Source organism: Protopterus annectens, chromosome 16.part0 (genome assembly GCF_019279795.1).
Source record: "Protopterus annectens isolate FY-2018-M chromosome 16.part0, PAN1.0, whole genome shotgun sequence".
In the NCBI taxonomy this organism is placed as follows: Eukaryota; Metazoa; Chordata; order Ceratodontiformes; family Protopteridae; genus Protopterus; species Protopterus annectens.
In genome coordinates this window covers 371,689,018-371,715,613 of record NC_056750.1, presented here as the reverse complement: position 1 = coordinate 371,715,613, position 26,596 = coordinate 371,689,018, and the positions used below count along the sequence as shown (strand labels likewise).

At 41.4% G+C, this 26,596-nt stretch overlaps 1 protein-coding gene across 3 annotated transcripts in view; it reads right to left on the bottom strand.

The window, feature by feature from the left end:
- Window positions 1–26,596, bottom strand: part of NPDC1 (neural proliferation, differentiation and control 1) — a 788,102-nt gene that overhangs the window by 213,614 nt on the left and 547,892 nt on the right. The window lies entirely within an intron of this gene.

Sequence of the window (26,596 nt, the reverse complement as noted above, 5' to 3'; positions counted from 1 at the left end):
AGGCTACACTGAATACTGACCCTTGTGTTAGGTACTGATGGGGTAGGCTACAAAAAGGACAGCAAAAAATAAATAAATAAATAAATACACAGGGAAAGGCATGCCTCTCAATTTCTGAAGTGAAGCATTTTTATGTGTGTTTCACTTTGGTTTACATTGTAGTCACATAGCCACACTGGCTATAATTCATGTACTCAGAAGTACACAGGACAGCAGTTTCTCTCTAGTACACTGTAGTCACAGAGCTACGCTGGCTATTAATTCATGTACTCAGAAGTAGACAGGACAAAAGTTTCTCTTTAGTACATTGTAGTCACAGAGCCACACTGGTTATGAATTAATGTACTCATAAGTACTCAAATCCTTTACTAAGAATTTTTCACGTTAACCAATATGTATGTGTGTGTGTGTGTGTGTGTGTGTGTGTGTGTGTGTATGTATGTATGTATGTATGTATGTGTGTGTGTGCGCGCGCGCGTGCGTGCGTGCGTGCGTGTGTGTGTGTGTATGTATATATATATATATATATATATATATATATATATATATACACACACACACACACATATGACACTATGACTGTACTGTTTGTTTTAAACCTATTTAAAATCAGTAGAGACCTAAGCTTGATATGGTTACAGTTATTTTCCTTGACCCCACGTCAAAGGAATCTATCCTCATTGTACGTACTCAGAAGTAGATATAACAGTTTATCTCTAGTACACTGTAGTCACACAGCCACACTAGCTATGAATTCATGTACTCAGAAGTACACAGGACACCAGTTTCTCTCTAGTACACCCTTCATTTAAAACTGCTGAAAGGAAAAAAGCCTTTACTTGACTGGGACGTACTACCCGGAACCATTTGCTTAGAGACATCAAAACTCTAGAAACCATTAAAAGCTTCAAAGATACACTTAAAGAGCATCTCTTTACTGAATCTGCCTGCAGCTACTGCCATGACAATAGTCAGGTAACTTACCATCCCATGTCAAGAATAATACAATATATTTAATAAACCTTTCTGAGCCTTTTATGTGGTATCTTGTATGCAAATATTTCACATGTGTATATATATATATATATATATATATATATATATATATATATATATATATATAAGTATTATATGTATGATTGTACTGTATTTTATGCATATCTAAGCCTGCATTGTATATATATATATATATATATATATATATATATATATATATTTTTTTTTTTTTTTTTGTTTCCCCTCAATGTACTCTTGCACTTTTACTGGATCTTTTAATGTAACCCATCTGCATTCAATCTTACTATGCTATGAATTGTGCTATTTTGTATATAATATTGCTGATTGGAGACTGTTACATATCTCCTACCCTTTACAGCTTGGGTTGTGGCTGAAAAGGGTAAATAGACACATACACACACACACAAATATATATCATATAGATATATACAGTGGATATAAAATGTTTACACACCCTTGTTAAAATGCCAGTTTTTTGTGATATAAAAAAATGAGACCACAATAAATAATTTCAAAACTTTTCCTACCTTTAATGTGACCAATAACCTGTACAATTTAATTGAAAAACAAACAAATCTGTTGGGCGGAAAAATATAAAAAAATAAAAAAGTACAATAAGCTGGTTGCATACGTGTGCACACCCTTAAACTAATATTTTGTTGAATCACCTTTTGATTTAATTACAGCATTCAGTCTTCTTGGGTACACACCTGTCATCAATTAAAGAGAATCTGATTAACCCCAAATAAAGTTCAGCTGTCCTGGGAGGATTTTCTTGACATTGACTCAGTTGCCTGTTACAGCAAAAGCCATGGTTCACAGACAGCTTACAAAGCATCAAACGGATCTCATTGTTGAACGGCATCAGTCAGGAGAAGGATACAAAAAAAATCCACAGCATTGGATATACGATGGAACACAGTGAAGGCAGTCATTGAAAAGTGGAGAAAATATGGGACAACAGTGACGTTGCAAAGAATTGGATGTCCCTCCAAAACAGATAAAAAGACAAGACAAAAACTGGTCAGAGAGGCTGCCAAGAGACCTATAGAAACACTGAAGGAGCTGTAGGAATTTCTGGCAAGTACTGGTTGTGTACTACATGTGACAACAATCTCCCGTATTCTCCAAATGTCTGGGCATGGGGGTAGGGTTGCAAGATGAAAGCCTTTTCTTACACAGAAAAACATCCAGGCCCAGTTAAAATTTGCAAAACAATACATCAAGACTCCCAAAAGCATGTGGGAAAATGTATTATGGTCTGATGAAACCAAGATCAAACTTTTTGGCCAAACACTCCCTTGTCAGCCTCAGCAAAAAACTGAGATCCGTCATCAAATCCTCTAAAGCTAGCTACGAAAACAAAATTGCTGCAGATTCTAAAGGCAACTACAAGGCATTCTATAGTTATGTCAAGAATCTACATTGCAATACTCAGATCTGCTCTGAGTTACAGCACAATGGCAATACATATACAGAACTAACTGATACTGCCAACATATTGGCCGACAGGTTCAGTGCGAACTTTACCCCTCTTCACCCCCTAAAGGGCCTATCACAATACCCGAGGAATGCCAAGTCTCTATTATCATGGCTACACAGGTAAAAACCGCACAGTCCAAAGCCAAGAATATAGCCTCCATGGGGCCTGATAACATCCCTGGCTGTGTTCTACATGAATTACAAAGTGAACTGGCACCACACCTGAGTACCCTGTTCAATCATAGCCTCATTTCTGGCTTTGTTCATACCAAATGATGCACTGCTATGGTCATCCCACTCCACAAAGGGGGAACAACTACAGACCCTGGGAACTACCGCCCCAATTAGCCCGATGAGTCTGATATGTAGGGCTATGGAGCACATCATCATGGACCTTATAAATAAGGACATAAGAAATCTCCAAACTCTGGACCCCATGCAGTTTGGGTTTGTGAAAGGTAGATCATGCCTGCTCAACCTGTTAGACTTCTTCAAGTCTGTCACCAGAGCTGTGGATGAGGGCAAGGTAGTTCACACAGCCTACACAGATCATGCCAAGGCCTTCGACACAATCCCTCACTCAGGAATCATAGATAGACTCACTAAACTAGGCATAAACCCCTGTGTAATAAGATGGGTAGCCAACTGGCACACTGATAGAACCCACACTGTGAAAGTAGCAGACTCCAAATCTGACTATTGACCGGTTACAAGTGGTGCCCCACAGGGATCGGTCCTAGATCCTCTCCTGTTTGGCATCTACTTCTCTGAAGTTCAAGCCAACACAAAGGGACTCTGGCTGACAAAGTTCGCAGATGACTGCAAACTGGGAACCATTACTGATTCTCCTACTGATGTAGACATTTTACAAAAAGGTCTCACTAACACCAATGACTGGTGCCAGAATCATGCCCTTAAGCTCAATGCCAAAAAGTGCATTTTCATTCCCTTTGGGAAAAATTCGGTGCCCGTGACCTACCACATAGGTGGTAGTCTACTAAACACTGAAGGTGTGATAAGAGACCTGGGGACATAGGTTGACAGCAAACTCTCCTTTGATAACCACATTGCCAAATGTAGTCAGAAAGTCCTTCTATGTGGCACATCTCAATACAAAAGGTTTCTCATCTAGGAAGAAAGAGGTCATAATCCCTTCTCTACTCGTCCCTCATTAGACCTATTATAGAATACAACGCCTCATTTGGTATGTACCTCACTGGACACCTACAACAATTGGAAAGGCCACAAAAATACCTCACTAAGAAGCTCTTAGGCCTTAGACACATGCCCTATATGGACAGACTCAAAAAAACTCCAACTATACTCTGTCTCTTATCGCCTACTTAGTGGCAAACTCTGCTTGACCTACAAAGCCATGTCTGACCTAGAGCTGCTAGATATGCTACACCTAAAGACATCCCAATCCCTCCGTGCCACATGCTCCAGGGACCTAAACCTCATTACCACAATAAACAGAACATGCTGGAGGGACAGGTTCCTAATCCAAAGACTTCCCATACTCTGGAACAAACTTCCCATTCACATCAAGCAGAGCACTTCACTGGTCCTCTTTAAGAGAAATCTTGACGAGTGGATGGGCAACAGGAAGTTCATTCCGGGGATCACTTCAGTGGCCTTGCTTGGCGGGGACACTGGGAACTAACTTGGGGTGGCATGATACCAGGGAATCTTCTTGGGCTAGGCTCATATATATGCTCCAGGGCCATTAGCCTAGTGCACACCTATGAACATATGAACAATTCCAAAAGATACATTTGGTGCAAAAACAACACTTCACATCACCAAAAGAACACCATCATCACAGTGAAGCATGGTGGTGGCAGTATCATGTTTTGGGGTTGCTTTTCTTCAGCTGGAACTGGGGCTTTAGACAAGGTGGAGGGAATTATGAACAGTTCCAAACACCAGTCACTTTTGGCCCATAGAAAGCTGAAGATGAAGAGGTATTTCACCTTTCAGCACGACAATGACCCCAAGCATACGTCCAAATCAACAAAAGAATTGTTTTACCAGAAGAAAATTAAAGTTTTAGAATGGCCCAGCCAGATCCCAGACCTAAATCCAAAAGAAAATCTGTGGGGTGACCTGTGGAGGCGGTGCACAAGAGATGCCCTCACAATCTGACAGATTTGGAGCACTTTGCAAGGAAGTGTGGGTAAATGTTGCCAAGTCAAGATGTGCCATGCTGATAGACTCCTACCCAAGAAGACTGAATGCTGTAATTAAATCAAAAGGTGCTTCAACAAAGTATTAGTTTAAGGGTGTGCACACTTATGCAACTATCTTATTGTATGTTTTTTATTTTTTATATTTTTCCCCTAATAGATTTATCAATTGAATTGTACAGGTTATAGGTCACAATAAAGGTGGGAAAGTTTTAAAATGATTTATTGTGGTCTTATTTTTTTATATCATGAAAAATTGGCATTTTAACAGGGGTGTGTAAACTTTGTATAACCACTGTACACACACACACACACACACACACACACACACACACACACACACACACACACACACACACACACACACACACACACACACACACACACACCTTTCCTTAAGTTATAGCATGAAAAAGTTTACATGTCTGGCCATGAATGTGCCTTTCCCAACTAGCTTTTTATATCCACTGTAGATACATATATAGACATAGGAAGATACAGATATACATCTTACTGTATTAACGGATTCCCTAAAGGTACGGAGGGATGCAATATAAACTGGTATTATAATTCACAGCTAGTATCCCCGATATAACTAGCTGTATGTGGATGAGATATTATACGGGTTACAATTGTGGGGCAGAGCTGAAATGGGGATGGAGCAGATGATGATGGACAAAAAAAAAAAATAGACTCAATTTTGTAATTCCTAAACTCAGAAATGCAAACACTATATATATATATATATATATATATATATATATATATATATTTTTTTTTTTTTTTTTTTTTTGGGGGGGGTCTATGAAAACACAGGAGAAAAGTTAATGTTATAATGTTATATACTAAGTCTGAGGTCATGATATCTTTAAGAAAAGAGAATATTTTGAGTCACAGCAATCTTAAACACTGTACATGTAAGAGAACCAAAAAGAATGAATGGAACACTAGCTCAGAAAATAAATAACACACAAATAAAAATTAATAAATAACTAATCCTGTACTTATGCTGTATGGCATAGTATATGTAAGTCAATATTTTCGCACATTCTATTTTACTATTCCAGGACTCGCATTACAGAATCTTGTAATTATAAATGGTTGCCAAAAATGTTTCTTTTCCTAGGGGTACCACCTTTTCAGATGTCTAAAATGGGTCATTTTTGTAATTGTTACATTTTGCAGAACAAACCATATCCCTAACTAGCGTAGAGATATGTACTTCACTTCACTGTCAATATAAAACGTCACACTTGTCAAATTTGATCTACTTCTATAGTTTCATATCATACAAAGGTACTTCAGATACAAAATATTTGTTTCATGCAACTATCAGAAGAAACGTGGGAAATATTTTTGGTTTTCACATCTAATGACATTTGCTATTTTTCTTGTTTTTCACAGGACATGACTGCACAAACAGGGACTGTCCTGTGCAGAAAGAGGGACAGCTGGTAAGCCTATCTTCTCTTCCAACATTCTTGCTCCTGAGTGACCATGTGCAAATAATATGAACTCTCTCTATGGTCAAATGTTGGTAAAATCACACACACAGACACATACACACACACACACAGACATACCCAGACACAGACACACACACACACGCACACGCACACACTTGCCTGACTGCAATACAATAAAATGTAAAGAGCAATCACTTTTAATAATGGTTTTGACTACAAATTCATATAAAGTAAAAACATAATCATTACAAAATATGGGTGTTTTTTGGAAGAACTTGAGCTTGGAAACTAATTAGCATTTTTTTGTTCACTCAAATGGGATAAGCAGCATTCAGAAAAGCAGATAGGGTAGTTTTCTTGAAATTATTGCCTTGGAATAAGCAAGAATATTCCATATCCCTGGGCTTCACAACAGATAATAGTGGCAATAACTGTGACCCCTGTGGCTCAGTCTAGTAGTGCCTAACATGGCCTCTTTCAAGGAAGACTGACCAGACATTCAAAATCCATCAACCAGGTTCAACATCACCTGTTACACACACTGTATGGCATTGGATACCCTCTAGGATAATGGTAAAACTCTTCACAGAAATGGTGAAAACTAAACTAACTTCACCGATATAATATAAATCAGACAAGTGGCAAGTTCTGAGGTGGTCAGACATCACGGCTTTCCCACATGTACTCTCTACTTTAGACAGTGAAACTCATTTGAACAGCCATGAAAGCATGAAAAACTGCATTGCTCAAAACAAACATTTGCTCTTTTCAGAACTTCCCAATTATTGTATGCCATGGAGTTGGTATATATAAATTCAGGGGGATAGTGGGCTTGAATGCCATGTAGGAGGTGTAGGAGAGCTTGCCCTTCATAAAAATGACAGTTATCTCATGCATACAGCTCAATTTATTAAAGAATATCCATCTCCTTTTAGCTGGCTGCTCAGCGAGCTCAAGGATTACATAATGACCCCGCAACTCACTGCCTATGTACTATCCTTAGGATCACATGATGTTACTACTCCAGTGATGGAGAACTTATGACACGCGTGGCAAAGGTGACACATGCCACACCGTTTTGGGTGGCACTCCAATGATCAACACACGAGTTACCAAGGACACTGCTTTTGCATTCGTTACTCATGTGAAGTGCACTGAATTATTTTATGCCAGGAGCTTTTGACATGCCACTCCCAAAAGGTTTGTCATCACTATACTAGGCCAATTGCCCTGGGGCCCTTACATGCTTAATCAAGTTCAATCCTTGTTCTTTATAGGGCCTAGAGATATGGTTAATGATTACAAGCCAATCTAATTCAGCACCGACTGCCCCTAAACAAGAGGGACATTTGTGAAACTCCTGGGGTGAATCTGCAGTTGCCAATCCAATCATCCAAGTTACACTTAAAAAGGGTCAACAAAGGGCTCTGTTTAACTTGAACTGGAAGTTTGTTCCAGAGGAGCCATAACCTCTGTGAGACATACCTGTCTCTCCAGTAAGTCCTATTGATGTCATAGGCTAGGTTAAGGTCTCATGAGTGAGTGAATCATGTACCATTTGACTTACAAATGTGCAGCATAGTCATTAAGGCAAGATTAGATGGTGTTCTGTATGCAAGGCACAGGTCACTTCTGAGTAGTCTACATGACACAGAGTATAGTGACAGTTAATTCAGTCTGTCTGCAAATGACCTGTGCTGAAGATCCTGAATTTTCATTGTGAGAAACCTCCAAGGTCTCTTAAGTTGCTGCAGGTGCCTGGTAAGGTACATAACAAAGGCAGCATTGTACTCTGTTACTGACCTGATGAGGGAAGAGTACAGGGGGCTTATAACCTCTGTTGTTTTGGAATCTATACCTTTACTTGTGAGGTGAGCAATGTAGAAGGCCTTCCTAACCACTGTGGAGACATGTTGATCAAGGCAAGGTTGCTGTTAACCTGTGTGTCCAAATCTCTCACCACTCATTTAGACCTTACTGTGTTTATATTAATATGGTAATTCACAGGGGCATCGCTCTTGCTGAATGGGATGATAATGCATTTTTTTGCATTGAGTTTAAGTCCATTACTTTGGCACTAATCATTGGTATGAGTAAGCCCTTCTTGTAGAATATTGACATCATTTGGGGACTCAAAGATTGCACCCAGTATGAAGTCATCAGCAAACTGTCAGCCACAGACCTTTTGATTTTGCTTGTACTTATGAGACGTAAATTCCAAGCAATAGAGGCCCAGCACAGATCCCTGTGGAACATCACTGGTAACAGGTCTGCTTGTGGAGGTGGACTCCCTTATTCTGACTATATGTGTTCTAATGGTGAGACAGTTTGCAACCCACCTGAAAATACATGGGTTGATCCCTAGCTGGGTGAGTTTATCAATGATGTCTGAGTGGGGGATTGTGTCAAACGGTTTGGATAAGTCTAGGTAAGCCATATGCACAGATATGCTCTCATTCAGGGCTCTGGTGACCTTCTCGAAGAAGTCCACCAGGTTCAACAGGCAAGATCTGTCCTTGACAAAACCATACTGGGTTGGATCAAGCATTTGAAAGCTTCCTATATCTTTGTTGATGAGGTCCATGATGATTTTCTCCATGGCCTTGCAGATAAGGCTGATTAGGCTTATGGGTCTACAGTTCCCAAGGTCAGTGGATGCATCCCCTTTGTGCAAGGGGATGATGTAGCTGTTTTCCATTCTGCAGGGACAAAAACAGTGCTTAAGCTGTGGTTAAAGAGAGCACTCAAAGGCGCTGATTCTGTTTTAAACCATTTAGAATGTAGCCTGGGATTTTAACAAGAATGTTAACTCACCAAGAATGATACCTCAGTATAAAGAAAAAATGATTAATTTCAACAATTGGCTAAGCTTCTGGTGTCATTCAAAGGGGATCCAGTGTCTGTCAGCCTGGGACGACAAGCTTGACAAGCCACGTTGCTTCGCAAAAGACGGCTTGCACTTGTCACCCCTAGGCTTTCGAATACTGGCCAAGGCTCTTGCTGCCCCCCATAGTGCCTTTTTTAGGCAAGGCTCAAAAGTCAAACCCACCTCCGTAAACAGCACAATTAACAAAAAAACTGAGGGTTATGCTACTCAACGCCAGGAGTTTAAATCTCAAAATGCACGTGCTCGAAGCACTCCTCAGTGTATGGAGAATGTCGACATCTGTGCAGTAACTGAAACCTGGTTCAATTCTCCAGACAGCACGCCAGCACTACCGGGATACAACTCATACCACACGTTTCAGCCACAGAACACGGACCAAAACACAAAAGGAGGGGGTGTATCCATATTCATCAAGGATACCTACACCTCCAGGTTAATGGCGCAGCATGATACCTCTGAGATCATCCATGTGCAACTAACATTGGGCAAATCTGCAATGCAAATTGTGGCCTGCTACAGATCACCCTCCATGACCCAGGACCACCACTCCACTTTTCTGGAGACACTGGAAAACATGAAGGTCCTACCGAACACCCTGATATTGGGTGACTTCAATTACACTACTCGAGTACAAACTCCCAGTCCCAGCGCTTCCTGGAATTCATCAACTCGAACGCCCTGGATCAGCTGGTAAACTCCCCTACCAGAGGTGAAAACATACTGGATCTGGTCATCACAAACATGGGCGACAGATGTTCCACACCGGAGGTCAACCCGTCACTGGTTATTTCAGACCATAAAGCAATCACTCTAAATGTCCACACCCCACCACCACCCTCAACTAAGGAAACCACAATAAAAAACTTTTCTAAAGCAAACTTTGCCTTACTTAAGAGAGGGACGGTAAGTTTCACAGCCCCCACGCTAAAGGATAACGCTGCCCAAGATGCAGAAACCTTTACAAATGCACTCTATGAGCACCTACAAGGATGCATGGATCATGCCATCCCTAGCAAAACCAAGACTCACTCCTCTAAGAGAAGGAAACCAGTCTGGTGGACCCTGGCCACAAACAGGCTATACAACAGAAGGTGGAAACTAGTTCAGAAAAAAAGCAAATCCCAAGAAGGAAAGACATCCCTGATCAGTATCAGTAAGAAGCCAAGGTCCCTCATAAAATCATGCAAGGCTAACTTCAAAAGAAAAATAGCCAATGATTCAAAAGATAACTACAAAGCCTTCTTTAGCTATGTTAAGAATCTAAGTGGCAACTCGCAGATATGCACTGAACTAGTGCAAAATAGCACAAAATACACTGAACCTACTGATATTGCCAGCATCCTGGCAGATAGATTCAGTGCAAACTTCACTCCCCTCTCACTCCCAAAAGGGCCCACAACAATACCGGAAAAGTGTAGTGTCCTGGAAATCACAGACGCGCAGGTGAAAATAGCCCTTTCAAAAGCCAAATGTCAATGGGGCCAGATGGTGTCCCAGGTTGTGTCTTGCACGAACTACATAACAAACTAACCCCCCACCTAAACACGCTGTTCAACCTCAGCCTCTCCACAGGCTACGTGCCCATAGAATGGCACACAGCAATGGTTATTTCACTCCACAAAGGAGGGGCCACAACTGACCCTGGTAACTATCGCCCCATAAGCCTGACTAGCCTGGTCTGCAAGGCTACGGAGCGCATCATCATGGAACTCATTAACAAAGACATTGGGAACCTCCAAACACTTGACCTGACCTAGTTCGGCTTAAGGGCAGATTATGCCTACTCAAACTGGTTGACTTCTTCGAGACAGTCACCAAGGCCATAGACAAGGGAAAGGTGGTTATTCACACAGCCTACCTTGACCTCGCCAAGGCTTTCGACACCATTCCCCACTCGGGTATTACAGAAAAACTTATGAGCCTGAACATAAACCCCTACATCACGAGATGGGTTGCCAACTGGCTTACAGACAGAACTCACATGGTAAGAATAGCGGGCTCCAGGTCCGACTCTAAACCAGTTACAAGTGGTGTCCTGCAAGGCTCGGTCTTGGCACCCCTACTGTTCGGCATATACTTCTCAGAAGTACAAGCAAACACAGGAGGACTATGGCTAACCAAGTTCGCCGATGACTGCAAACTGGGAGCCATAACTGACTCTCCGGCTGACACGGACATCCTCCAAAAGGGCCTTACTGAGACGGACACCTGGTGTCAAAGTCATGGCCTCAAGCTAAATGCCAAAAAATGCGTAGTCATCCCGTTTGAGAAAAACAAAACACCCACGAATTACCACATAGGTGGCAGCCCCCTTAATACAGAAGAGGTAAGAAGAGATCTGGGGACCCAGGTAGATATTAATCTCTCCTTTGGCAATCATATTGCCAAAGTAGTTAGGAAATCCTTCTATGTGGCCCATCTATTTCTAGATGCGAACCCTTTAGTAATTAAAGAGGTTATAGTGCCCCTCTACTCGTCACTCATCAGACCCATCATAGAGTACAATGCCCTATTTGGGATGTACCTCACAAGCCACTTCCAACAGCTGGAGAGACCACAAAAGTACCTCACCAAGAGGATTACTGGCCTCAAACATATGTCCTATGCAGCCCGACTGAAAAAACTCCGGCTGTACTCAGTGGCATATTGCTTATTCAGAGGTGATCTCTGCCTGACTTACAAAGCCATGTCCAACTCAGAATTGATGGACATGCTTTACCTAAAGAAATCCAAGTCACTGCGAGCCACGCGCTCTAGTGAGCTAAACCTCAGCACAACAATAAATAGAACATTCCGGAGGGATAGATTCCTGTCGCAGAGACTCCCCATGCTTTGGAACAAAATTCCTAACTACATTAGGCAGAGCCCCTTACTAACACTCTTCAAGAGAAACCTTGACGAGTGGATGGGTAACAGAAAATACACCCTGGGATCACTTCATTGGCTCTTCTTGACAGAGGCTCAGTTAATTAATCAATGGGGCAGCAAAAGCTGACACACTCTGGCTAGGCTTATAAATGCCCTCGGGCAGATAGCCTAGTACCTACCTATGAACCTATAACAGGTCCCATAGAGGCTATGTTTTTGGGTTTGGAGAGAGCAGGTAAAACCTGCTCTTTAGAAATACAAGGTGGGGAAGAAGTGGTAGGAATGTACTGGGGTACATGTGGCAGGGACAGGGGGGAGAAGTTTTCACTGAAACTGCTAGTAGGTTGGCTATTTCTACAGGCTCAGTATCTGTGGTGCTATTCATCACAAGTTCAGCGCAAATCTGGGCTTTTCCTTTAAGGTTTTGGATATAGCTAAAGAATGCCTTATGGTTATCCTTAGCCAGGGATGCTAATTTAGATTCTAGTTAGCTTTAGAGGACTTTACAAGATGTCTTATTTGCTTGTTCAAACTGAGAAGGGTGTGTTTCCAATTCTGAGACTGTTCCTTCATGTTCTTAGACAGCAATTTATTCCTCTTGTTGTATAGCCTGTTTATGGCAGATGTCCACCAGGCAGGCTTGTTCTTTCTAGAGGATCTCGCTTTGGTCCTATCAGGTACGGCTGAGTCAATACAATTATATAGATGTTTATATAATGCATTGGTGTATATCCCAATATAGGTGTCCTTGCCATCATTGGGGACAGGAGCTTTGAAGCTTTTAATGTCATCTCTTAAGAGACTGTAGTTGGCTTTAAAGAGGTTTTTAAACTAATTTCACCAGAGGGGAGTCTAATGTAATCGTTACTTTGAACGAGACTGATCTATGATCAGACTTCACCAGGGAGGGCCACACACTTGTGGTTGTACACCGATCACTCATATTGGAGAGCAGTAGATCAAGAATGTGTGAGCCCCTTGTGGGGGTGCCAACTATCTGTTCCAGGCATTGGAGTTAAAGTCCAAGAACCTTTGGGTGGGCATTTTAGTACACGTATAACCTACCCCGTCTATGGACAGGTAGTTAAAGTCACCCATAACCAGAGTGATTGGTTGCATTTTGAGCGACTCAAGTAGATCCAAGTAGACAGTGTAGATATCACGGTTCATGGAGGGGAACCTGTAGCTGATGATAACTTGGAGGGGGTGGTCTTACCTACAGTTACTTGTACTTGGAGTAACTCTAAGGAATTGCTCTGTTTAACCAGTCTAGAGATGTATTTATCTCTGACAAAAATTGATACTTCTCTGCCTTTAGTTCTCACATGTTCACTTTGTGGTCTGAACGTGTGGAAGACATTATAACCTGACATGGCCTGGGTGCTTTCCCTGGCCTTGGACCAGATCTCTGTGACTGCACAAATGTCTGCATCATTCAAAGTGAGGAGTACTTCCAGTGAGTGCAATTTCAGATTTAGCCACCTAGCATTTAGCAGCATAACCGTGAGGTCTTTTTTCGATGACATTTTTACATTGGGAATTTTGTTCTTGTGACATTGCCTAAAAAAAGACACTATGGGGAGGCAAGGTGTCTTAGCCAGTAATCAAAAGCCAAGAGATGACAAGTGAAGACCATCTCTGCCACGCATCATGGTCTATCAACCATGTCATCCCAGGCAGACAGGTACTGTATCCCCTTGGAATGACCCCAGAAACGAAGGCAATTGTGGAAGTCACTCATATTTGTCTGTGTTGTGGCATCATCCTAGGTGAAGGTAGAATGCTGCTTAAGGCTAGGGACATACCCGCCTGGAACACATATTCAGAGAGCTCAGTCATGTCTCTCTTCATATAGTCCAGACAGGTACATCTCAGGTCGTTCACATCCACATGGACTATGACAGAGTCATAACAGTACCTGTTGTTGAGAGACCTGAGTGCTTGTGTAATGTGGCGGATCTTGCTACCTGACAGATAGCTGACTGTGACTTTTTCCTTATCCAACCTGGTGAGTAGGACGTGTGTATCTCACAACAGAGTCACCAATGATCAAAATATTACATTTTGTGTTTAGCCTTAGGGGCTTGTTAGGTGAGACACTAGTGCATGTGTTTTCATGTGTACTGTGTTCAGCTGGTAATGAATTATGTGAAGTGTGTTTATGTTTTGGAGGTCTCTGATCTTTAGGTAGACATCTGGTGAGTACCTCCACATATGTGTGTTTAGGTGGTGTGCGCATGGTTGGTGCAGTAGTTGAATTCTGTGAGCTGACAGGCCCCTTAGAATCTGATATACTGATCTGTGAGTGAGACAGCATAGAGTCTAGATTCTTAATAGAGATGTGGTGTGCACCGCACAAATGTGGGCAATAAAAAGCAACAAAATTAAATGGATTTAAAACACTCTAACCAATGATAGCACACGAGACTGGGCCTTGGGCCAACAATCACCACTCAAGGGATCCTAAGCTACACTTCTCTCTCACAAGGGTGCAGGTTGAGGCCCTCTTTTGTGAAGGAAAGCTGGATTAGTGGTTAGAAACTGCAAAAACAGACTGGGTCCAGCAAATCTGAACCAAGTCTATGCTAGACTAAAACGTGCAGCTTATAGCAAAAATATAGTTTAAAAATAACAGCACACAGTGAAAAAAACAGTACAAGATGTGCAGATCAAGTAAAATTGTACTTATTGTGCTGTAGAAAATAGTGGATGCTACAGACAACACAGCAAACTTGGGACCAAAATGGTTTCACAAAACATGTACTCCTGTACCTTATCACAAAATGGCTATGTTAATCATCCAAACATAAACCTGCAGAGGTTATCTGGTCAGTTATCTTGCACAGCCATCTACAGGTCCATATGCAGTATCTAACATGGCGATACAAAGGATAAGGTGGGTCATTCATCAACACAGAATGCAGAATCCACACAGATTGCTAATGTATGCCAACACAAGTGGTAGTTTCATCCACCTAAACACCATCACAAAGTCGTATGATGTATACTAACACATCATCCAACCATTTTCTAAACCCCTTGTCTTGTGGTTTAGGTAGCAAGTTGGGGTGTAGAGGTAACAACTCGGTAGCACATGCCCTTTCCATGCAACACTACTCAGCTCATCCTGTGAGATCACAGGTCAGCTAACAGATATCAGCTCTTCAGCATGCCTAAGGACTCCTTTAAGTGGGATGTGCCTGGTGTGTGTGTGTCTGTGTGTGTGTTGGTGGGGGTTCTATGCCTAAGGACTCCTTTAAGTGGGATGTGCCTGGTGTGTGTCTGTGTGTGTGTTGGTGGGGGTTCTATGCCTAAGGACTCCTTTAAGTGGGATGTGCCTGGTGTGTGTGTGTCTGTGTGCGTGTTGGTGGGGGTTCTATGCCTAAGGACTCCTTTAAGTGGGATGTGCCTGGTGTGTGTGTGTCTGTGTGCGTGTTGGTGGGGGTTCTATGCCTAAGGACTCCTTTAAGTGGGATGTGCCTGGTGTGTGTGTGTCTGTGTGCGTGTTGGTGGGGTTCTATGCCTAAGGACTCCTTTAAGTGGGATGTGCCTGGTGTGTGTGTGTCTGTGTGCGTGTTGGTGGGGGTTCTATGCCTAAGGACTCCTTTAAGTGGGATGTGCCTGGTGTGTGTGTGTCTGTGTGCGTGTTGGTGGGGTTCTATGCCTAAGGACTCCTTTAAGTGGGATGTGCCTGGTGTGTGTGTGTCTGTGTGCGTGTTGGTGGGGGTTCTATGCCTAAGGACTCCTTTAAGTGGGATGTGCCTGGTGTGTGTGTGTGTCTGTGTGCGTGTTGGTGGGGGTTCTATGCCTAAGGACTCCTTTAAGTGGGATGTGCCTGGTGTGTGTGTGTCTGTGTGCGTGTTGGTGGGGTTCTATGCCTAAGGACTCCTTTAAGTGGGATGTGCCTGGTGTGTGTGTGTCTGTGTGCGTGTTGGTGGGGGTTCTATGCCTAAGGACTCCTTTAAGTGGGATGTGCCTGGTGTGTGTGTGTCTGTGTGCGTGTTGGTGGGGGTTCTATGCCTAAGGACTCCTTTAAGTGGGATGTGCCTGGTGTGTGTGTGTCTGTGTGCGTGTTGGTGGGGTTCTATGCCTAAGGACTCCTTTAAGTGGGATGTGCCTGGTGTGTGTGTGTCTGTGTGCGTGTTGGTGGGGGTTCTATGCCTAAGGACTCCTTTAAGTGGGATGTGCCTGGTGTGTGTGTGTCTGTGTGCGTGTTGGTGGGGGTTCTATGCCTAAGGACTCCTTTAAGTGGGATGTGCCTGGTGTGTGTGTGTCTGTGTGCGTGTTGGTGGGGGTTCTATGCCTAAGGACTCCTTTAAGTGGGATGTGCCTGGTGTGTGTTGGTGGGGGTTCTATGCCTAAGGACTCCTTTAAGTGGGATGTGCCTGGTGTGTGTGTGTCTGTGTGCGTGTTGGTGGGGGTTCTATGCCTAAGGACTCCTTTAAGTGGGATGTGCCTGGTGTGTGTTGGTGGGGGTTCTTATGACGCATCTTCATTAGGTGCTCAAACCACGTCAACTGACTGCTGACAACCTGGGGAAACACAGGCATTACTCCACAATCCTAGCACACTGCTGACTCCTCACACTATCTTCAAAGTAAGTCCAAGAATCCATGGTTTCATCCTTTTTCACTACCCAACGCTCAATGACCATAGATGGGAAAAGAATGTAAAATGGCTGATAAGCAGAGAGATCCATCGTGTTACTTTGCACTTGCTTCACAACCACAGGCCAGTACCACACCTGTGGTACTGCCTACTGCCTCCACTGCTCCCACACACTGGTCAGTTTCCCAACCAGCTACACCCTTAGTCATGAAAAAGACCCTAAGATACTTACAGTTGTTTGTTTACTATTTATTTGTTGGATAACTGAGGTAGAGGGCTTGTCCTTAAAGGTCTCATTTCAGTCTTAGTTCAAGGTCACATATGAAAGCATTATTACATTCAAAATGAAAACACATTTTTAGGGCTTATTTTAGAAAGTTAAAATGGCAAAGTATTTACAAGGCTAATATTTACAGTGGATAGTATTAGGCAATAGTGGTATTCACAAAATAGTAAATGAACAATTAAGGAAGTGGAAAGTGTAAAATGGCTGATGTAGTGTAAAGACAGGTCCTACTTGAGATGAACATAGGGTACTTACATCACTACAGGAATTTACTTATGGGGAGGTTACTAAGCAGTGCCATGTTGACAGCAATACAGGCATAACAAGTTGCATATATGTTGGTGGGTGATGGACTACAGGACTATACCTGGAGTTACTGATCCTTTCTCACCTACAAACAGAACTCCACTCTTTCTGGAAGAGAACCATGGATATTACTATTAATTTTGGTTTGTTAACCAATTAACTAAGCTGATCCAAAGACCTTTTTCACTCACAGTTGGGGCCAAGAGGCACAAGCAAGAAACACTTCATTTAATATTAGAACTTGCACAATATTACAGCATATTTCATACAGAAATACTTACAGAACATCAATAACTTTGTTATGACAGTACACAAAATATTCATAGCCTAGTTCATACAAACATACTTAAAAAAGATATAAAGATACATTTGTCATGAGTGGATGTATTATATTCATACACTAACACAGACTTACAAACATATCTGATGCCAGGAAGACAACATGCTCTGCAAATAGCAAAAGGCAAAGTTGAGATTTTTCAAATCTCAGATGTTTAATGGTACCAATCAGATATAGCTGGTCTTGTACACAGTGCTAGCTAAGGTCGGACTATAGATTGTGCAAATGGCATGGATCATATGCATACTTTTTGTAATAAATGCTAGAGCTCTCTTACCTAGTGTATTACATAGTCTGTTGTCTCTTTGCTCATATACCTCTGTCTGCTTGGATACTGCATAACAGCAGCCTGGGACACATCACTTGTGGCCAGTGCTCACTCCTGATCAATAACATACAGTAGTATATATAAGAGCTATCATCTTCACTTGGACTACTAACTCGGCTGTCTTTCTCTGATGAAAAGACCAAGCCGCACAGCTGACTGCTTTGCAGACCTCAGTGGTAATTTAATTTTTGAATTACTTCACCCACAGAACAGTACTTCCACTGTTTGCAAGTGTGTGTGGCAAGAACTTAATAGATTACTGGCATCATATTTCTAAAATGTACAAACGTTCATAGCAGCACTAACATTTTTATTATCGATGCTTCCTCTGCATACATTTAATGATGTGCCACACAAAGTGCCTTCCTTGACTGATGTAGTCCTTTTAAGATGTCCTATTGTGACTGAATTACAAATGCACAGTTTAAATGCTGTCTGCATAAAAACGAAGATAAAAGCTACTCAAGAAGAGAAGAAGTGAAACTCGGTCCTCTTTCACAACAAAAAGGAAGATTATTCTTCAACCAAGGGGTTAAAACAAGGGCAAAGCAACAGGAAGAATCTGATAATCCTGTTTACCTGCACTTCACTTATAATTGCGGACCAGCCTACTTATACAAATATATGTGCTTCATGCTACTGCCCTCTAGTGACCATACACTGGCATACTGCCACACACACTGACTTTCCACTCAAGGATAAATATCGCACTTACCACTGAAACCAGGCTTAGGTGACCACTACCTAAAACTCTAAAGAAAAAAATGTCTCCGTTCACTATGTAATGTGAACCAAGGGAACATTTTTCTCTTCACATAAATTCACAAGACTGGATTTACACACACACACACACACACAGATATGTATATATATATATATAGATATATATATATATATATATATATATATATATATATATATGTATATATATATATATATATATATATATATATATATATATATACACACACACACACACACACACACACACACACACACACACACGGAAAAATATATGTATCTATGTACATTTTTTTTATGTATTTTGCCTGACTTGTCTTAGTTTTTCTGTAACACTGAGACAGCAGTATAAAAATATAGGTGTAGGGCAGTCACTATAATAGGCACTGTATGACCCCATTTTCATCCGTCTAGAATTCACTGCAGTGGCTACAGACTAGCTAAGCAGTCAATAGAAGCTTTGCTCTATAAGCATAAGGTTGCCTGAATCACGTGACCCAGAAATATTTATTTATTTGATATTTGTTGACCGGGCTGGTCCAGCTGGATATATTTCCATTTTCAGTAGAGGCCCGGGGAGAAAAGCTCCACATATAAACAACAAAATGTTTTACAATGTACAAGAAAAAGTATTGCAATTTGAATAATGGGTAAAACTATGAAAAAATTATATAAAACATAATACACCTACAAATCATTTTTACAGTATGAATATCTAAGGCAATTAACAATACATTGTTAAGATACATTCATATAATCGGTTATTCAAGAAATATCTGTCAATTACCCAGCCAGCAATGAGAGGCTAGCCTTGGTACTTAGCTTTAAGGCATCTTACTAAAGACCACAACTTTCTTCTCCTGCATGTCAGAAACAGCATTATTCTCTGCTCCACCCTGCAAAAAAAGTGTCTCTTTACTCACCTACCTTTGTGGCACTCTCTATTCTGTTTCCTACAGGCTGTTGAGGTAAAATCTATGACTGGCATAAAAGGCATCATTTAAACCCACCCTGATGGATGTACTGTATGATCGTTAAACAGTTCCAGCAAAGGCTTCCTGCAATTTCCATAATAAATTCCAGTAAGCCCAGCCAACCAACTGGAAATGGTCAGTTTCTCACAGGAACTTGTTAATAATGAAATAAACAAAAAGATGCTCTGATCTTCTGATTGTTTTCTATCTTGCAAATCTACATATAAAGCTGCACTCTTGGCTCTGCAGGATGAAGCAGCCTTTCCCACATCCTGATAATGCTTATAAAAACAAGGCAGCTTACATTATGAATCAAAACTATATCTAACATGCCTATCTTTTAAACACTGTGTAAGGAGGGGAACACATCAATATCTGCATCTCAAAAAAAACCCTTTTGGCCAAAGTAGCTGTAAATGGGCACACTGTCTTCCAAGACAAAGACTTTAAGGGAACCAAATGTGACATTTCTAAGTGTGATTTTGCCTGTCAGAATAAAATGTATAATCCAAGATGATTTATTTATTTACCAGAGTAAAGCACTGATGTTAATGAGCAAATTTCAGTCTCAGAATGGTGGTACAATGTAATAAAAAAACAAAGAATGCAATGAATTACAATGAGTATAACAATGATTAAATATATGCCTAAGAGGTGAGATGAAACACTATTACAAATTATTCTATGTATTTATACAGGTGAGCAAGATTATTGTAGATAAGGTTTGTTTGTGTCTTTCGGCTTTTCCCGGTTAGGTGTCGCCACAGCGGAACTCGAGTCCGCTAATGATTGGCAGTAGATTTTTACGTACCGAGTTGCCAGCTCTGACGCACAACCTTCAACGAAGGTACGCCCATTCATGCATGTCTCCACTCAGAAGACGTTCTAGCTGTGTTAACTGATTCTTATTTTGAAGGAGATTGCTTTGTGATCTAATCTTACTAGCTAGGACACAACACGGGGGGAGGAGGGTCATAGCATTCTCCCACATTTGTGAGTACCAGGTCCAATATGTTTGCATCTCTAGCAGGCACGTGCACTAACTGGTCAAGTTTCATCACTTTAAACATGATCTTTAATGATATGAATGTGATTCCAAGAAATGCATTTTACCTACAGTACTGTATTTTAGCCTGTTTCATGTATGTGCACACCAAACCAGTGACAAGCCAGAGCAATAATAATTTAACTGTGATAACTTGACCATAGGTTCATAGATTAGTACTAGGCTAACTGCCCCTGTGAGCTATTTTAAGCCTAGCCAATTACTCCTTTTGAGACTCAAACCCTGCACTTTGTGTTTGTAAGGCAAACACCTTAACCATTAGGCCAGCCTCCCAACCCCCAAGTGGCTTTCACACGCAGACTGTTCCCACAGAGAAAAAAAATGCTCCAAGTATGGTAGCGCTTACATTTTACTTTGACTAAGCGAAATAAATTCCCTCTAAAGTGGTATCTTTCATTTTCTGCATATACACTACTCTTACAATTGCACAACTGATGGTGATTGAGTGACAGGTGCTGTCAGCTGTTTTCATGCATGCACTACTCCCCTGCTCTTGCCTTTTAACTGGGTGCACTTCTGATGTCTGAGAAGGCACTTCAAGAAAATTGACAGTGTGGACTTTAATTTTTTTGTAGTTTATTATCGTGGTTTACAGTCTTTTAATGACTTAATGCTCTTTCTACAACAGTGGCACTTAGCACAAATCAAATGTTTTACAGTAATCAAGTGAAATACATTCTGCCTATAGTTCTGTACTCAGTTTGGTTATGCATACACATAATGCCCAACAGTCAGGAGTGTACTGCTGCATACACTGCCACTGCTACACACCCTCAAAGAAAAAGAAAAAATTGTTTTTGTACACTTCTGATGTTTTACGTTAATGGCATATTTCAGGTTGCTATAGCTGTGGTCAGCTGCTCTTAGGTAGAGATTAGCCACCCCCCCCCAAAAAAAAAAAAAAAAACTGGCACACTTTCCTTGGTTACAAGCCAGCTGTTTGACAGAACTGGCATCTACAAAATTCTGCCTAGCTAATGAATTCTTCTTGTCAAAATACACACACACACGTACTCACACGCACACACACACACACACACACACACACACACACACACACACACACACACACACACACATCAATGCTTAAATGAGATGCCACTTGTTGTCTAGTGTAAACATCCTTATTACAAATTCCCTGTAAGTCTCAAGATCATAAAATAGAATATCAAGATTCTGGGGGGTATCTGAACTCCAACCCCAATATACCCCCAGGACTGATTGGACCTTCCCTGAGTCTTGTAAGTCACACACACAAGCTTATGGCCAATTAACCTGCTCTTGTAAAGAACAGCACAAATGATTCCTTTGCAAAAGACTTCGGATATGTCTGCATAATTTTTTCCCTCCTTCCAGTTTCTGAAGAGCTCCTGCCCCAGGTTTCACTACTTGCACACAATCAGTCCCTTTATTACGCGGGGGTAGGAGCCAAACATCTCTGGGTTATTGGAGAGCTACAATCCATTCATTCTTCTTCAACCCATTCAGTTAGCCAGTGGTAAGAGTCGGGCAACAGGGAGAGGTGTGGCTTGCTGGTCCTTAACAGTAGCCTAGCCGTTAGGCAGCCTGCAGACTCAAAGCAGCTGCTTGGTTGGGGGAAGAGGTTTGAATGCTCCCACACACATCTCCTACTGCACAGCTAAACAGGAATTCCATGCCTGACATAGTGCAAGCCAGTGTAAGCCTTACAGATGAGTGATACACCCAGCCATCTCTACATGTTGTCAATGTAACAGGCCTAGCAGCCTTTATCTCCCCCATGAAGATGAGGGAGCACTACTGTTGGTTCTCTAAGCTCATCCTCTTCCACCTAGTGCCACTAATCGAACATGGGTCATCTAAGCTGTATTCAGGGCTTCATCTGGGACATGTATTCTGTGTTGGGGAAACAAATCAGGTGGTGTAGCTACAAGGTGCCATCTACTGACAGATATGTGTAAATATGACAGATGTATGTAAATATGTCATAACAGGGAAGACAAATAGCATTGAAAGCAGTACTGATGCTGGAATGCAGGCATCCCTGGTAGCAGGACCAATACTAGTACATGGAGAGTAATGCTAATAGAGCAAGTGCTGGCACACCAGCTAGTAATACCAACGGTGTTAGTGCTTGTTCAGATGGCACTGCGAACAGGTTAGTGATGGATTACATACAGCAATGTCAACAGGGCATCTGCCCAAAGGGATGGTATTGGTACATTTTCAGCACTACCAATTGTACCAGTGTTAAAACACAAAAAGCCTTGCCACTAACAGTGGTACTTACAGATCACTGTTAGTGGGACATATCCATCTCATCATAATTACAGGCTTTATAAGTGCCATTATCATTTGTTGAGCAGACAGCCGTCTTCATTGATGATACATAAGCATTTTAAAACATAAACCGTGTTCAATAATTTTGAAATTGGTGCATTTGTATAAAGTTACATAAAAAATAATTTCTAATGTGGAAAAACCTGCTGAGGGCAGTACTAATTCCAAGCATTAAAATAACAGATCTTGATTACATTTTTACTCTCAGCTAGGGTGCCTTGTGTGCGGAGTCTGCATGCACTCCCTCTGTTCATGTTGGTTTCCTTTGGGTGCTCCATTTTTCTCCCACATTCCAAAGATATGCACCTGGAGCATTTTTCCCTGGGTCTCCGCTGAAAATGGGCTCTGTCCCAGTTGGATTTTCCCAGTAAACAATTGATAAATGAACAAATAAATAATAAATAAATTTAATTGCAAATAAACTACACGTAGTTCAAATCTGACTTTTTTGAAGAGACAAAATAACTTTTGTAAATTGTGAACACTGCTACATACAATGTTATCTAGCAAAAATGATTTTTGGAGGAAATGTTAAAATAATGTTAAGCATACGGAAATACCGTTACGGTTAAGTTATTTTTGGTACAAACCTGTTATAATGTTTAGGGTGAGAAACCTTAAAAAAAAAAACTAAAATCTTCACATTTTCCAATAGGGGAAACTGATTCAACTTAACCACTTTCCTAGTTAGCACACAATGTTTGGTTTTATTTTTACTGGTTGACAACATGCCACAAAATCCATCAGCTGTAGAAAAATGTAACAGATTCTGAAAGGACTAAAGATTTGTGGTGGACAGTGGGGCAGTAGTTAGTACTCTTGTCTCACAGCACTTGGCTGCACAGCTTGGTTCTTAGCTCAGGTACCTAATGTTGTTGTTGTGTCTTTTGGCTTTTCCCGGTTACAGGTCGCCACAGTGGAACTCCGGTCCGCTAATGATTGGCAGTAGATTTTTATGTGCCGAGTTGCCAGCTCTGATGCACAACCTTCAACGAACGTACGCCCATTCACGCATGTCGCCACACAGAAGATGTTCTAGCTGAGAATCGAACAGGACAACGTCGTACTGTGAGGTGACAACGCTACAGCAGCACCACCACCGCAGTAGCTCAGGTGCCTAATGTGTGAAGTCAAAATGTTCCGTCTGTCTCTTGGGTTTTTGCCAGGTGCTCATGTTTCCTCCCACATCCAAAGATGTGCTGTAAGCAAAATGGAGATCCTCAAAGGTGTGCATGTTGGGTCTATATTATTATCTCAAAGTTACGAAACATCGAATACAATATGGTTGACACCATATTATCGAAGTTCCGTAACTTTGAAAAAAAATTTTTTGAAACATCAAATACTTACCCTGACGGGTTTAAGCAGGGGGGCTGTGCCCCCCGCACCCCCTGCTACTTAAATATACCAACTCTGAAATCGCGCTACAGTGCAGGAAAGGGAGATCATCCCTTTCCGCACCATACTCTATTAAAGTGCGACCTTGGAGTTGGTATATTTAAGTAGTGGGGGGGTGTGGGGGTTGCAGGGGGGTTTGCCCCCCTGCCTAAACACCCTTTACTTGTTGTTTTTTATTTTTTCAGGGTCTTGTAGAATTTCGATGGTTTAATGGTTCGATCGCTAAAGTTCGATCTTTAGTGATTTGAGGCATTAAACTTTCGAGATTCTAATATAGACCCGTGCATGTCATGGTGTGTGTGTGTGTGTGTGTGTGTGTGTGTGTGTGTGTGTGTGTGTGTGTGAGTGTGTGTCCATCCTGTGATAGGCTTTTGCCCTGCTCAGGAGCTCAGATAGGCTCCAACTCATCTGTGAATATGAAGTGGGTTAAAATGGTAATCAGAAAATGAATGATTGAATAAAAATGTACATTACATTTGGAAAACCAATTCTGTACATTTTTTTTTTTTTAGAAAAAAAGCAACTCCAGTGGGATTATATTTCTAATTTTAAACAGCATTTGAATCAATAAAGTAGGCTTTGATGATCTTGCTGCTGACAAAACCAACAAGGACCATTTTCAGACCAGTTCAGAGTACAAAACTTAAGAAATTAACTGAGAATGAAATATGAGAACCCTTTTTAAAAATATGATTGCAGATGCAGAAAGAATATGAGAATACTTTATGAATATGTCGCACAATGCAAGCATTATACACATTCAGAAGACAACAAAGAAAAAACAAAAAATGGAGGACTCACTGAGTAGGGAAAGGGGAAAAAGGAGGTGTACTGAAGGACTGAGGTAACAGGCGATAGATGGTAGAAAAGAAAAGGAGGTGTACTGTAAGACATGAAAGACAAGGTGGAAACAGAAGTTTAATTGGAATCTGCTTATATTCAGGTGCCTAGAATGAACTATGTTATTATTGAGGAAGAAAAGCCGATTTAGCAGTATATGTTAAATGCTGACTTTTAGAGCTGGTGCTTGCAGACAGATGACACTGCCTAAACATCCAGTCATGGCAGATAATGTTGGTAGCAGTGACACTTTTGGCAGACAGATGGCACTATCAACAGCACCGTTTAAGCCAGACAACACTGCTAAAACTCCCACTTCTGGCAGACAGGTGGCACTATCAACCAGGGATATAGCTGCAAATTCCATTTTGTACTCTCAGGCTCTTAGTGTTAACCCCCCCCCCCCAAGCTCTTAGTCTTAACCCCCCTTGGACACCTATCACTTAAAAATGGACACATATCTCAGAATGCTGCCCTCCAAGCACTTAATAAATAGAAGTAACATTTTCAGCTGTTTCCCTCTCAAACTATAAAAATATTGTTTTTATAGACTAGCATTATTGCACCTGTTGTTAAAGGCATTCATTTAGACATTTGTAGATATAATATGACCTGAAAAAAGCCATGCTGATATGATACTCAGAAAGAAAATGTACTCAGTAGAGTACAAAGTGTATGTCTGGCTATACCCTTGCAATCTACAGCACCAGTTATGGCAGACAACAATGCTAACAGTGCCAGTGCTGTCACAGAGATGCCACTGCCAACAGCACTATTATGGCAGAAAATGCTGCAAATAACACTGTTTTAAAAACTTGGGTAGACATAAAATACTGACCAAGAAGCCTAGATTATGATTGTCCACACCTACTATCTACCCTATCATTCAAATGGCAGATTATACCAGTAATCTGCCCTCTGTGCCTGATGAGGTAGCACTGCTGCCATTCCCCCAAACTTTCACACCAGTATGCTGTCCTCTCACCTGCCAAGGTTAGGTCTGTTGACATCCTCCCACAGCAATAACATGCCTTCCAACCTTCCAGAACTAACTAGGTTCCCATACTCCTGTCAAAGGGTCATGCCCCAACCTGCACTGAGTACCTGTTTTCAAGAGTTGATACCAGCAATGTACCCTCTCTAACTTTCTAATTAACTGTGCTCCCATTCTGCTCTAAACAACACACATCTGCAACCACATGCCTCCTCAGACTGTCTTTTAATTCTGATTCTGGCATGTAGCTCTTACCAAATTATGCAGTTCATCCCCATCCCAAACTGTTCTGTGAATGCCAAGTTTTCACCAACCAAGCTGACCCTTGATCTTGAACCCTCACCATCAACATAGCTAAGTGGTTGTCCGCTGCCACAGCAACAGATCAGCTTAATGTTACCAAGGAAACAAAAAAAAAAAAAGGCTTTGAAACTGGAAGTTTTATTTTCTTTCTTTTTTTTCATCACATGTAAAGAACAGAAGGATAACA